Raw genomic sequence first — 12,152 nt, 5'->3', positions numbered from 1 at the left:
CTCCATGTGTATATACCCATACATCTAAACGTGGCTGCGACAGTTGAGGCAGATCCCAGAGCCTCGGAGGACATTCCTGAGAAACCTCTCACTTCTGCAGTGCCAAGACTCCGGAGCATGGTCCCAGCTCCGAAGGTACGGCTTGGAAGTGAAACACGAGCCTGGGAGAGGAATTCCCGCAGGAGAGCCTCACAGAAGGGCAAGATGCGGAGGAGAAGGAGGACTCGGAGGAACAGGTGCAGGCAGTTCTGCAACACTCACCCACGTCTGCAAATCCTCTGGTGGAAATAGTGAGAGGAGCAGGGAGCAGTGGTGCAATAAATCTTTTAAAAGAAACAATGCAACCAGGACAGCTGGCATAAAATGGAGCACGTTCCCTTGGCTACAGGGGGCTTTAAGAATGAAAAAATCGGAGTGGGTGAGACACAATATATTGGCTGGGGAAAAGCAGTGGTCTCAGGGAAATTTAAATCCTGAGATCCTGAGAAAGATTCCTGGGCGATCTGGGTACTTTTCAAAGGATTGGAGTAGAGACGTCTCTGCCACTCTTTGGTTTCTTTGCATGGCTTTCGTCCTCTGGTGCTGCAAGAGTCTCCAGCAGATGCCCCTGCACCCCCCTCTCCTATTCATCACCCCTGCACAGGACGAAGTGGGAAGCAGCTCCCTTTGGTCCCCGTGCATGCCCTGAGCTTGATCTCTCGGCTAACTCACAGCTGAGGAGCCGGGGGGACTCTAACGCCGCCGTAATGAGTAACACACTGCTTCGGTGGGACAGTGCTTCCAGAGCGCACCGCGCTTTACAGCTACCATAAATAATGGGATCAGTGTTTGTAAACTCCACTTTAAAGAATCCATTCTTTTCCAGAGGTTTCAAAAGCATGTCATTTTCCATATCATGAAGTTTGCCAGTTCGTCTATTTTTAGCAATTCTCACTCTGCTGATGTGGTCAAGACAGCCCTTAAACAGAAGAGAGCGGCTGCGTGCCTCGAAGGTATAAACAGCCAGACATGTGATGGGAAATGCTTCAGAGGTGAGCGTGTCAGACTTGCAGACATCAAAGTCGTTGGGTGGTGGAACTGCAGGGACCGATCCATGTGCAGGCTGGATCAACAGGCACGGAAAAACGTCTCAAAAGTGCATTTTCTTGGAGATCTGAGGAGTCTCCAAAAGAGTCTCACGGGCCAGGGAGCGAGACAGATGGCGCAGAAAACTCGCAGCACGGCCTCAGCTGGTACCAGCACTTCCTTGGAAACCTTTGTTTAGTAAACATGAAGATAAAAAAAATAAAAAATAACAAGGTTGTGTGTGAGGCTCGGGGCTATGACTGGGGATCCATCCCGCCAGTCAGGGAAACTTCACTGGGCTCCAAACATTTCTGGGCTGGGGAGTGTCCTGCATGCCCCATGGCCGAGGTTGGGCCTTGCTACTCATTAGCTTTGGTCATTAAATTCCCTGGAAAAACAGCGGTGTGCTCCCTCGTGTGCTTTTGCAGGCCTGCATCACCTTTTCCATGCTTACCTTTGTGTGCTGTGCCCCCCACGCTGCCTCAGCTCCAGGCTGCGGGGACTCATGTGCTCTCCTCCAGTGCCCCCCTTCCTCGCTTATGGTTCCAAGCAGTTTTCACCACATTTAGCATCTCAAGGGCCCTGTTCTAAGTGATAAATTTCCATCCCGTGTACATCCTTTTTTTCCTATTTAAAGGCTGTTGACTCTTTTGCTTTAAGCACGCGTGTATATTTATTAGGTTGCTAGCTGAAACAAGCGGGTCGTGCCTTGCTGCTGCTCAACTCTCAGTTCGATTAAGACGGCAGAGCCTCTATGAGTTTCATTGAAAAAATTCAGTTCCTCCACCAAAGGAAGGCCATCTTGACTTGCAGATGGTTAAATCACCTCTCAACATTGTCCTTTGCCTCTCAGCACCAGCCTGGCCGTGCCAGCCCCTTCCTGCGGCCTCTCCCCATGGTGCCACATCCTGCTCCAGGTGCTCATGTCGGCACGGGGTGTCCTCGCACCCTCCTTGCTCCCTGCCCTGCTCCGGATGGCTTGACTCAATGCTGTGTCCCGAGGGGCCTCCTACAACTTCCTCTGAGCCCTGACCTCCTTCCTGCAGGGTTCCTGGGCCAAGCCAGCACATTTTGGGGAGCTGCTAGCTCTGGCTGTGACCCCACACCAGGTGAGGTGTCCTGGGGTGAGGTGGGGACTTTGGGGCAGCCCCTCTGCCTGTCTCCAGCCACCTGGATGACCAAGCTGAGGCTCCCAGCACCTTGTGGGTGGGTGCCCCTGTGCCTCCCTGTCCCCGCTCTCTCCACGCCACCTCTCCCCAGCTCCCGTGGAAGCTGGCCCTGCTCCAAGGCTCACGCGGGCGGCAGCGGGGTGGCAGGAGGAGGAAAGCACGGAGCAATCCATAACCTTTGTAGCGCTACCCAGAGCAGCTGTCTGGCAAATGTCAAGCACTGTCTAGGGCTATTTTGGGCATTTTATTTTTGTAAAGGATGCTTTGGGGTGGGGGAAGGGCACGGAGAGCTTTTTCCTGTTGCCAGCACCTTGGAGAATAAAACCCCAGAGAGGAAGGTTCAAGGACACTCCTTGGTCATGTGCACAAAACCACGTTTCAGAGAGTCCCTGGAGGCTCTGGGGTGAACAGGACACCGGAGATGGGCCTCAGCTCGTCTCATGACCAGAGACCTCCAGAAGGAGCCCATGGAGCAGAGGTGGTGACACGGGGGTGGCTCCTGCCACGGGCATGACCTCGGTGAGCACCGTCACCACAGGGGGGACCAGCCCTCATGCTGCCCAGCTCCCCAAGAGGACTCCGGCTGACAAACCCCCTTCCTCAGCTTTTTTAGAGGACGTCAGGCACTCCAAGTGTCTGATTTTCGGTGTGTCACTGTGTCACGGTGACCCCAGGGGAAGGCCCAGGCCCCTGCAGCCGTGTCTCCTCTGGAGAGCTGGCAGAGCTGCTGCAGGCCCGAAAACCCGCTGGCGAAGCAGCTCCCGAGCTCCCCAGCTGAAGCGTGGCCAGGTGAGTAACGCAGCCACCGAGTGGCCCTCCGAGGGCTCTCGCAAACACAGCCGTAGCTCTGGATGTTTTCCTCAGCCTTCCCAGGGGCCCAATCTGCCCGGCCCCAAGGAGCCCTCAGACTCCGCCGCTTTCAGCAGAGCCAAGACCCAGAGCCAAGGCATTGCACAAGGAGGAGCGGAGCTTCTAGAGGTCCTCGTGTGAAAGATTGCACAGAGCATAGCTGGAACATCCGACACGAAAACGTTCCTGCTGAAAGAAGTGGGTGTTCTTCCAAGAGCTGAAACAGTTGCGGAGAGTCGCTGTGTTTGCCTCTGAAAGCTTTTCTTCTGGTGAGCCCAGAAAATAAAGTAGTTCTCATTTGCAGTAGCTGGAGGGTTCATTCCCCCTACAACACGCCTCTATCAGAGGCGCAAGCAGTATGGCCGTAGGAGAAACAGCCCCTCGGCATTTTAAAACATCGCACAAAAATGTCAATATTAAAAAAATTGCTGTACAGGGCTGGCAGGTGTGCGGCTTTGAGCAGTATGGGGTCCAAGGGCACCCCTCGGAAAACCCTGCGTGAATAACCCAGCAGCACGCGTTGGGCAGCATCTGGAAGCGAGCGCAGGGATGAGTAACATCTGACACGGGTTTGTCGAGAACCAACATGTCAGGCCGGCTGCATTTCCTCCTCCAGTGGGGTATGGCAGGGACGGGTGTTCCCGGGGGCTCTGCTCGTGCCCTGCCAGTGGGCAGGGGGTGCGGGCAGGGGGTGCAGGCAGGGTGCCCTGGGACGGGCACGGAGCTGCGGGTGATGGCGCTGAGGGAGCTGCTCTCAATGGCTCGCTTGTGGGGAAGCCGCTGCCGAGCGCTCCCAGCGCGGCGGAACAGAGAGCGTATTTATCCCGGCTGCAGACAGAAAAGGGATTGTGGCAGGCTGGGGGAACGGGGTGAAACGCCATGAGGAGTGCTGGGGGAGAGCGGGGACGGCGTGCCGACGGGTGTCCCTGCCAGAGGTGGACATGCCTGGCCGAACCCCGGTGACAGTCCCTTACGGGTGGCCACCACAAGTCACGGTGCAAAATGAAAGAAAAGCACACGCGTGCCCCCAGCCCCTGCCTGCAGTGGGGGCAGGGTGCTGGGGAGCCAGGCGCCCCAGGGCAGCCACCAGCACGCAGGGATGGCTTCCACCCCCAGCAACTGCAAACAGAAATGGAAAATTGTCTTTGTCAGCCTGCGGAACGAGCATGCAAACACCCCCCCCAGATCCTGTTTTTTCCGTGCTCCCAGAAGAATGTAAACTTTTTTAAACAAAACCCAAACTTTTCTAGCAAAGCAAAAAAAATAGAAGAAAACAGAAAGCAGCCCAAGCTATTAATTTGTGGCATAGCCCAACAATCCTCAAACTCCACAGCAGCGCAGCCCTGGGGGAGGCACGGAGACCTGCTGCTGCTTTCGGCCTTCAGTTGGGATGCGAGCCCCTTCTCGCCGCCTGGAGAGGACGTGGCCTCATCCTGCCCCGCCGGGGCCCCATGGGGCTGGGGTGGGAGCACAGGGAGCAGCCCCCAGCTCGGCCAGGGCCCGGGGCCATGCGGCGTCCCCGCGCCGCGGCGGGGGATGAAAGAAGGCTTGGGCGGCTGGCGTGCGACCGCGCGTCCCCCGGGAGCGGCCGCCAGCGCGTGCGTCTGCGAGCGGCTGCTGGCCGTGCGCCACGCTCCCCTGCGCTTATTTACGGCGGTTTATCAGGGGCTGCGGGCTGCGATAAAGTTTATGAAAATAAAAGGCGTCTCCAGCAGGCTGCGGCGAGAGCGGGCCCGGCCGTTTCTTTCCCACACTGATTAGGATCTGGGCAGGCTCCTGCGCTCCAGATCTCCCGATGAAAGCAGCGGGACCGGCGGCACTTCCCTTCCCGGCCCCCGCTCAGGGCCGGAGGCAGCGAGAGGTCAGCGCGCCGCACAGCACGCAGCGTGCGCCCGGCCTCGCACGCCGCACGCCACGCACCGGGCGCTGTGCCATGCTCAGACAGCAGCGTGCAACACGCCAAGCATGCCAGGCACCGGGCACCGTGCAGCACACCAGGCACCGCGCACACCCAGCACCGTGCCACACGGATCGTGTCGTGGGCACCATGCGCCACCTCGATCCCCCATGCTCCCCCACCAGGAGCTGGGTCAGGAGCCACAGCCCTTTCCCTCTGAAGGGGCGCACGCGTGTGGGGCAGCGCCAGGACAGGGACAGGACTGTCCCCTGCGGGGGCGGTGTGTCCCTGCCCCATCCTCACGCCGCCCTCCCCAGCCCCAGGACGCCGAGCCCGTTTCCGCCGATTGTTCGCTGGCGGCAGGGCCACGGCTTCCTCCCGGTCACGAGCCCGGCCATCACCCTAGGCTTCCAGGGCAGGTGGGCTCCGGGGAACAAAGCCTCCTGCCAGGGCACTGCCAGAACTCGCCAGGCTGCCTTTAGTGTGTGTGTGGCGGGGGGGGACAGGCAGAAGCCCTCAGGCACTGAGGGACAGAAACCAGGCGGCATTACAGGCTGGAAAATGGGAGTCAGCTCCTGCTGCCAGCGGGGTTAATAGGAATTTTGGCAACAGCAGCAAGAGGAGAAGGATCAGTCCCCCCAGTGGCTGCTGGGCTTGGAAACATTCGGTTAAGTGTGGGTTTTGTGGGGGCGGTTTTATTGCCCCTGTTACCTCCAGCACGCTCTGGGAGAGGTGCTGGGAACCAAAACCCTCCCCAGCCGCTGCAGACGAAACCTCAAACCACACGGAGCGCGCTCGGCCTGGGCTCTCCTCGCCAGCTCGAAGTGCTGGTCGGTTCCTGGGGGGATCCTGCAGTCCCCGAAGAGATTTGGGTTTCAGCAGGGCTCGCAGCCCTGCCGGCAGCACTGGGGCACTCGGCAGTCTTCATGGGACTGCGATCGATGGGGCGCTGGCAGCACACCAGAAGCGAATTCAGTCACTTACAGTAAAATCAAAGAGGGCAGAACAATGAGCGCGAAGCAAGGTTAAAGCACCTTGTTACAGGAACAAATTGTTCAGCTGGCAGCAAAATAATGGGATTTATGGCCCTGCAGGTTTAGAGCCAGATTATTCGCGGTGATGTTTGTCTGAGGAGCTCGGTGTTGCCAGCTCTTCCCATGGAGGTGTTGGGTTGGACCCTCCACATGCTGGGGCCCAATCCTGCCCCTGCCATCGTGGAGGGCAAGGTGTAACCCTAAGCCCCTGGAAGCCCGATAGCTGTTGAAGCTTTTTCCATCCCTTGCCCAACAAACCCCTGGTAGGTTTGTGCACCTCACACCTGCCCGGGGACACAGCAGGACCCCCCCCGCCCTTCCATGCCCCACAGCTCTGTCCGAGCACCACTTGGCCACGCTTGTTTTGGAAATGAGTTGTGAGGCACTTCATTGCTATGGAGACTTATTTTGTGGACAAATAAATATTTGGTGTTTTTTCCTCTTGCCTTGACAGTCCATCCCCTCTCCCCCTGCATCCCCATGGCATGTTTATATTGCGGTGTCTCTGCTCCTTCAGCCTCGCCTATCCTCCTCTCCTGCCCGTGCAGCACATCCGCTCTCTCTACAGCCTTCATCCCTGCCTCCTCCTCCTCTTCCTTTCCTCTTCCCTTCCCTGTGCCCGTTTTCCAGCTGCCCCTAGGGCAGGACGCTCAGCTACCTCCTCCACTCTTTCCAGCAGCAGCTGATGAGTTTAATTGGGTCAAAATTGCTCCTTGCTCCCTCTAAACACCCAGACAACCAAACATTTGACCCACACTTTTTCCCCTGTACCTGCCCTTGTCCCCGCAGGGACGGCAACCCGTATGCCACCTGGCTCCAGCAGTGTCCCCTGCCCAGCAGCAGCAGGGAAAAGCAGGGCTCTGCTCCTCCTGGACAGGGAGCTGCCTGTCTGGGGAGAAAGGAGGCAAGAAAAAAAAAAGAAAAAAAAGCATACTTTGCCCTGAGGAGCAGCAGTGATGGGGAAGAGGGGAGGCATTTGTGGGCTCGGCCACGCGTGGCACAGGGTGACGCCGCGGGGACAGCATGCTGCCACCTCCTGCCAGCACAAAGGCCCTTTCTGCGGGCAGCATCACGTCCTCACAGGGGACACAAAGTCCCTTCTGAGCCCCTCCACGTGCCAGTGCCCCAAACTCTCTGGTTTTATTAAGAAGCAGGGGAAGGGGAGGCAGGACACAAACGAGCCTCCTTCATTAATAAATCCTCACAGCTGTGGAAAGTTTGAGGCAGCGAGAGCACCCAGACAGAAAATTAAAAAACTAATAAAGTCCTCAGTGTGGGGGCACTGGCATCAGGTCAGCTTTACTTCTCGAGACACCTAATAAAGAGGCATTCCAGGACACTAACTCATAAGGGAAATCTGCAGGGGTCAAGGGGAACAGTGGAAAACTAACCATGGTAACTCCAGCATGCTGGAAAGGCAGCAGAAAGCCAGCAAGGAGCTGGGGCAGGCTGTTCCCCCCTCTCTTTCCCCATCGGTTGTTGGGGGATGAGTTGCTGGATGGAGCCCCTGCGATGGTCTGGGAGGGAAGGAGGTGGAGGGGACAGCTTGCCCCTGGGGACCCAGGGCTGCCAGGTCCCAGCCAGGTGGGGACATGCTCAGGCTGCGCACTGACCACAGAATTTTTGGGGTAAGGGTTAACCAGGGCAGCATCCTACCTGGGAGCGCCTTGATGGGAGTCGCTGTATTTGGCCTGTCTGAGAGCTGCCTGTGGACCTCAGCACCCTTAAAAAAATAAAAATAAATTCCTGCCTTCTTGATGTTGTTTTGATTTATAGCTTTGAAAAATGCATTGTGCTGCAACACAAGGCTAAATTAGCCATTGACAATATTCCAATATTAGCTATAAATCTGAATTACTACATTTTGATTCCTTACAGATAAAAATCTGAAAATTCCTCCACGCTTTACCTTTTTTTCCCAGGCCCATGCTTCATGCAGGCGGGGCTGCTGCCACCGGCACCAGGGTGGCAGGGGGGGAGCACAGTGCTTGTAGCCAGGGACATGGTGGCTGCCAAGGTGCTCTGCAGGGCTCAGCCAGGTTAGGGTCAGGGCCCTGGCTGAGGGAGGGATTGTAAAGCGTTTTATGTAGCTGGCTTAATTGAGCTCCTTGCAGGGGGTGCCTTCTTAATGGGCTGATGGCACCAATTACCTCGTTAGCAGAGAGGGGCAGCTCTTACCGCAGAGTTTATGCTGCTGTTGCATGGCAGCCCTGCTGGTAAGGGGCTGCCAGGTCTGCTGGCCAGTCACTGCCACCCGTGTACCCCGTAGGCACCCTTGGTGTGTGTGCAAGTGAAGGGTACTGTGCAAGCCATGTCAAAAAGTAGTGTAGGAGCAGCCGCATAGAATATTTCAGCAGAAAACCCTGGGTTTTCCCCGCTTGCCGGAGCCCAGCCTGGAGAGTAGTTTCACAGCCAAGCTATAAACATGGAAAAGGGGGTTTCTAATGGAAACATTGACATAACCTGTAGCTGAGACACCAACAGCCCCTGTGTACACCGACATTTCCATCGCTGGTCCCCCCGCTCCTGGCCAGTCTCGGGGGGGACCCGTGCCGCATCCCCGGGCGGGGGCTGGCCCCATCCTGCCGTGTGGTGTGGCAAGAGCACCCCTCTGCCACAGAGCCATGGTCCTCAGCCACCGAAAAGCCCAAAGAAAAAGGCAGAGCAGTTCAGTTGGTTGTAAAAATTAATGAGTTCAGATACAGACTTGCTTTATTCCGGTCCAGCTGCGTAACCACGGCGATTGTGTCCGGCACACTAGACAGTTACATCAGCTCCACACCCCTGTACAATAAGACTCTGTTTGATCTCAGAAACAAGATCAGACTCCTGGGCTTTGCACATCCTGCTTCCTACATATGTAAAATCATTTTATTACCAGCCAGGAGAGTTCATCTAAGCTGCTCTCGCTGTGCAGCTGATGTGGAGGGAACATGCCCCTGTCTGCACTTCTTTTGCCAGATGGAGATCTGTGGAGGGGCTGCAGAGCTGCTGCTCCTCCGAGCTTGGGTTTCCTTCTTTTTTTAATTCCTCCTCTGAGGCTGCAGGCTCCAGGGCAGGAGCTGCGGCTCCTCGTGTGCCTGCACAGCCCCGGCGCGGTGGGAGGTGTGTATGGCTCAGCTCTCCTGAATGTCGGTGGGAAATAAGCGGCCGTGTGCTTTTGCTTGGCTTTATCCCCCTTTGTCCCATCTGCCCAGGAGAGGAAGTCTCTTATAACAAATCTGCTCTGCCCGTGGAATAGCCCCTCAGATCCCCCTGTTTGTTAGCTCTGTGAGACACTGGGGAACTGGGGAATTATCACTAAATAGCATCCTCCCTGTGCTCAGACACCCACCCTGCCCCACCGCCACCGAGGCAGCAATGGTTATGCCCAAGCTGCTGCCAGCTGCGCCGGCCAGCCGCAGCACCACGGCTCTTCTGCTGTTGATGTATTGCTCCGGGGAGCTGCAAGGCAGCTCTGCTTCAACCCCGGCCCTTTAGTGCCACTGCTGCTGTGCTGCCAGCCCTGCTCCTCCCGGCCGTGAGCTGCTGTGCTGAGTGCCAGCGCTGCGTCCCGGGGTGCACCCGCAGCACCGGTGCGCACGGAGCTCCACGGAGCTCGCCCACGTCCCAGCACATTCCCGAAGCAGAAGGTCTCTGCTTTCCAGCCCTGGGTTTCCTCCACTGCCGCTGCCTGCAGGGCTGTGTGGCCAGGGCTCACTGACTCACCGCACACGGCCGGCCGGCAGCTGCCGGGTGGGAACTCGTATTTACTGCTCCGCTGCGGTTGGCCTGGGACCAGCAGCGCAGGCGGAGGGAGGGGAAATCCCCTCCTTCCCACCCCGGCTAACCGGAGCAGTTCCTCCAGCGCATCCAGCTAAGGTCTTGCTTCACCCCTGGCTGCTTTCTTCCAGCTCGGGTCTCCTGTTTTCATTCCATTTCCAGCCTAGGGGTTTCGGGGTGCTTGCAGCTGTGAGTAAAGCTGTGGGGACCCAGCCTCGGTCTCACACCAGCAGCTCAGGGCAGGACGGCTCTGCTCGGTGGCAGCAATGAAAAGCGGTGCCAGCTGGTGCCAGCCAGGCTCCGTTCGGAAAGGAGGAGCTGGTGGCCCTCTGCCCGATGCAGCAACAACCTGCGTGGGCACGGGCATCCCTGCCTGGCACAGCCCTGCTGCCCTCATCTCTCACACCTCCTGCCCTGCAGAGCCCCTGCCTGGCACACGGGCTGCAAGTAACAGGGGCTTCAGACATTCCCAGGGACCTGGGCTGCATGGTTGCCAGCTGATTTCATGCTCCTCACCAGTGTGTATTGCCAAATGTACTACCAAAGCTGTGCATGGCATCCTCCTGGGCTGTGCTCCCTGACTTTCGGCAGCTTTCCCCATGGTTTGCTGCTGCAGGTCTCTCCATCATCTCTAGACCCTGCTTTTTGTAGGCACATTCTGACTTCAGCTCGCAACCGCGTGCGTTTTCACAAGCAGAACAAAACAAAAATTCCAAGCACCCCTCCAGACGTCCCCCTGTAGAACCGAAGCACCTTCCATCCGAGGGGGTTCTCCCGCTGCCGGTGTGTGATTGCCCCGGGTGCCTTCCCCCATCACTGACAACAGGGATGTAAGGCCCAGCAAAACACCGAGCCGCGGGTCCCCAGCCCTGCCGGGCTGCAGCCAGCACCCTCCTCATCCATCACCCCTGTCAGACCGGGAACTTGAGCAGCCCTGGTCCAGGCTGGGACGCAGGAGATGTCCCCTCCCGTCCCCTCCGCCCGGCTGTTTGACAGCCCAGCTCGAATAAACAAAACCTGAAAGGGCCAAGGCAGCTCCAAAGGAAACTGTAAACGATCCCATCTGTGCATCTTGGCTAATATCTCCTCCAGGAGGGGGGTGTGGGGGAGAGAAAACAAGTCGAAGGTCCTTTTTTTTTTTGCTCAGAAGGAAATACCATTGCACTCAAACGTTGCTACTGCTCCAAGTCTCATTCCAGAGCCCAGGCTCCTCCTGGGCGGCTTTCTGACTGCAGATGGTGGCAGGAGAGGTTGCCATTTGCAGGGATAACGAATTGCAAAGCAGCACTACACATGCATGAGCTCAGCATTCAGAAGTAGATCAAGAACTGAAAGCAGATGATATGTGACAAAGTCATGTTCTCTAGTGACAAATGGGTTTTGCCAGGCAGCCACGCAGCCCTGCTTGCACTGGAGAGCCTGAGCCGGCTGCGCTGCTGTCTGGCGTGGGGGCTCCCATAGGGTGCTGGGTGGCTCTGGGAGGGGTCCTGTGCTCTGAGCACCTTCGTTTCATGTAGCATCATGTTGTGTTGTGTCCTGTTGTGTCGTGCCACATTGTGCACTAGACTTGAAGCCAGGCCCCAGCCCTCACCAGCACGGTGAGGAAGCACCGTGGGCTAGGAGGGCCCTGTGGTGGCAGCCCAGGGCAGGAGCAGCTGGGCGGGAGAAGTGCCTGGGTACATCCAGACGCCCCTTGCCCTTTCCCCACTCCTGAAGCCTGCCCGTTTTCAGCTTTTCCCCTTCTCAGGGCTGCTGCACGGTGTGTTGTCCATAGCCCCACCTCCCCATGCTTTCCCCATCTGCCTTCTGCCTCCAGCTCCTGGCTGGGCTGATAATTGATAATCGCAGTTGTATTGGCAGCCCCGTGCATGACAAAAGCACTGGAAATCACAAAGGAGCTTTATCTCCAGCTATGTTGAGGCTGGGGATTGTCAGTAAGGGCACTTTGCATCTTCAAAGAGCAGGAGCAGCTTCAGGCCCAGCCCAGGGCACCCCGGAGACCCCACGATGCCTCCCTGGGGGGCTGAAACCCAGCTCTGGGCCTTGGAGCTGGAGCCTACAGAGAGCGGGGCAGACACGAGGATGTGTGTGGGAGCTGCTTTACACATTGTACAAAGGATCCTGCAGAACCAGGACTGCCTCCTCGGGCGTCCTGGTCAGCCATAGAAGTTATTGGGAACCTTGTGCATCTCCATGACCGATGTGACTGGGCCCTGTAAGCCAATGTGAAGTTACATGTCCAGGAAGAAAGAGTGCAAAACCTGATGTGAGACCATCAGTGTGGAGGATTTGGCTCCAGCAGAGTGGTGCTGTGGCTAAACACCCGGGGCTCCTGGGCCAGATAACGGGGAAGTGCTTACCTCCTTCTGGTGCTCA

The 12,152-nt window shown here is 57.5% G+C and overlaps 1 long non-coding RNA gene across 1 annotated transcript; it reads right to left on the bottom strand.

Moving 5' to 3' along the window:
- Window positions 1-1,305: 1,305 nt before the first annotated feature.
- On the bottom strand, window positions 1,306-11,870 carry LOC308199766. The gene is made up of 2 exons (XR_013954917.1): window positions 7,924-11,870; window positions 1,306-7,737 (listed from the first exon to the last, which is right to left on the bottom strand). It is a non-coding gene; the product is annotated as an uncharacterized lncRNA (long non-coding RNA).
- Between the last annotated feature and the right edge of the window lie 282 nt (window positions 11,871-12,152).

The sequence above is a fragment of the Anser brachyrhynchus genome, assembly GCF_964034855.1.
Source record: "Anser brachyrhynchus genome assembly, chromosome: 9".
In the NCBI taxonomy this organism is placed as follows: domain Eukaryota; kingdom Metazoa; phylum Chordata; class Aves; order Anseriformes; family Anatidae; genus Anser; species Anser brachyrhynchus.
Note: the sequence above shows the minus strand (reverse complement) of the source record. Positions and strands in the feature narration are given on the sequence as shown.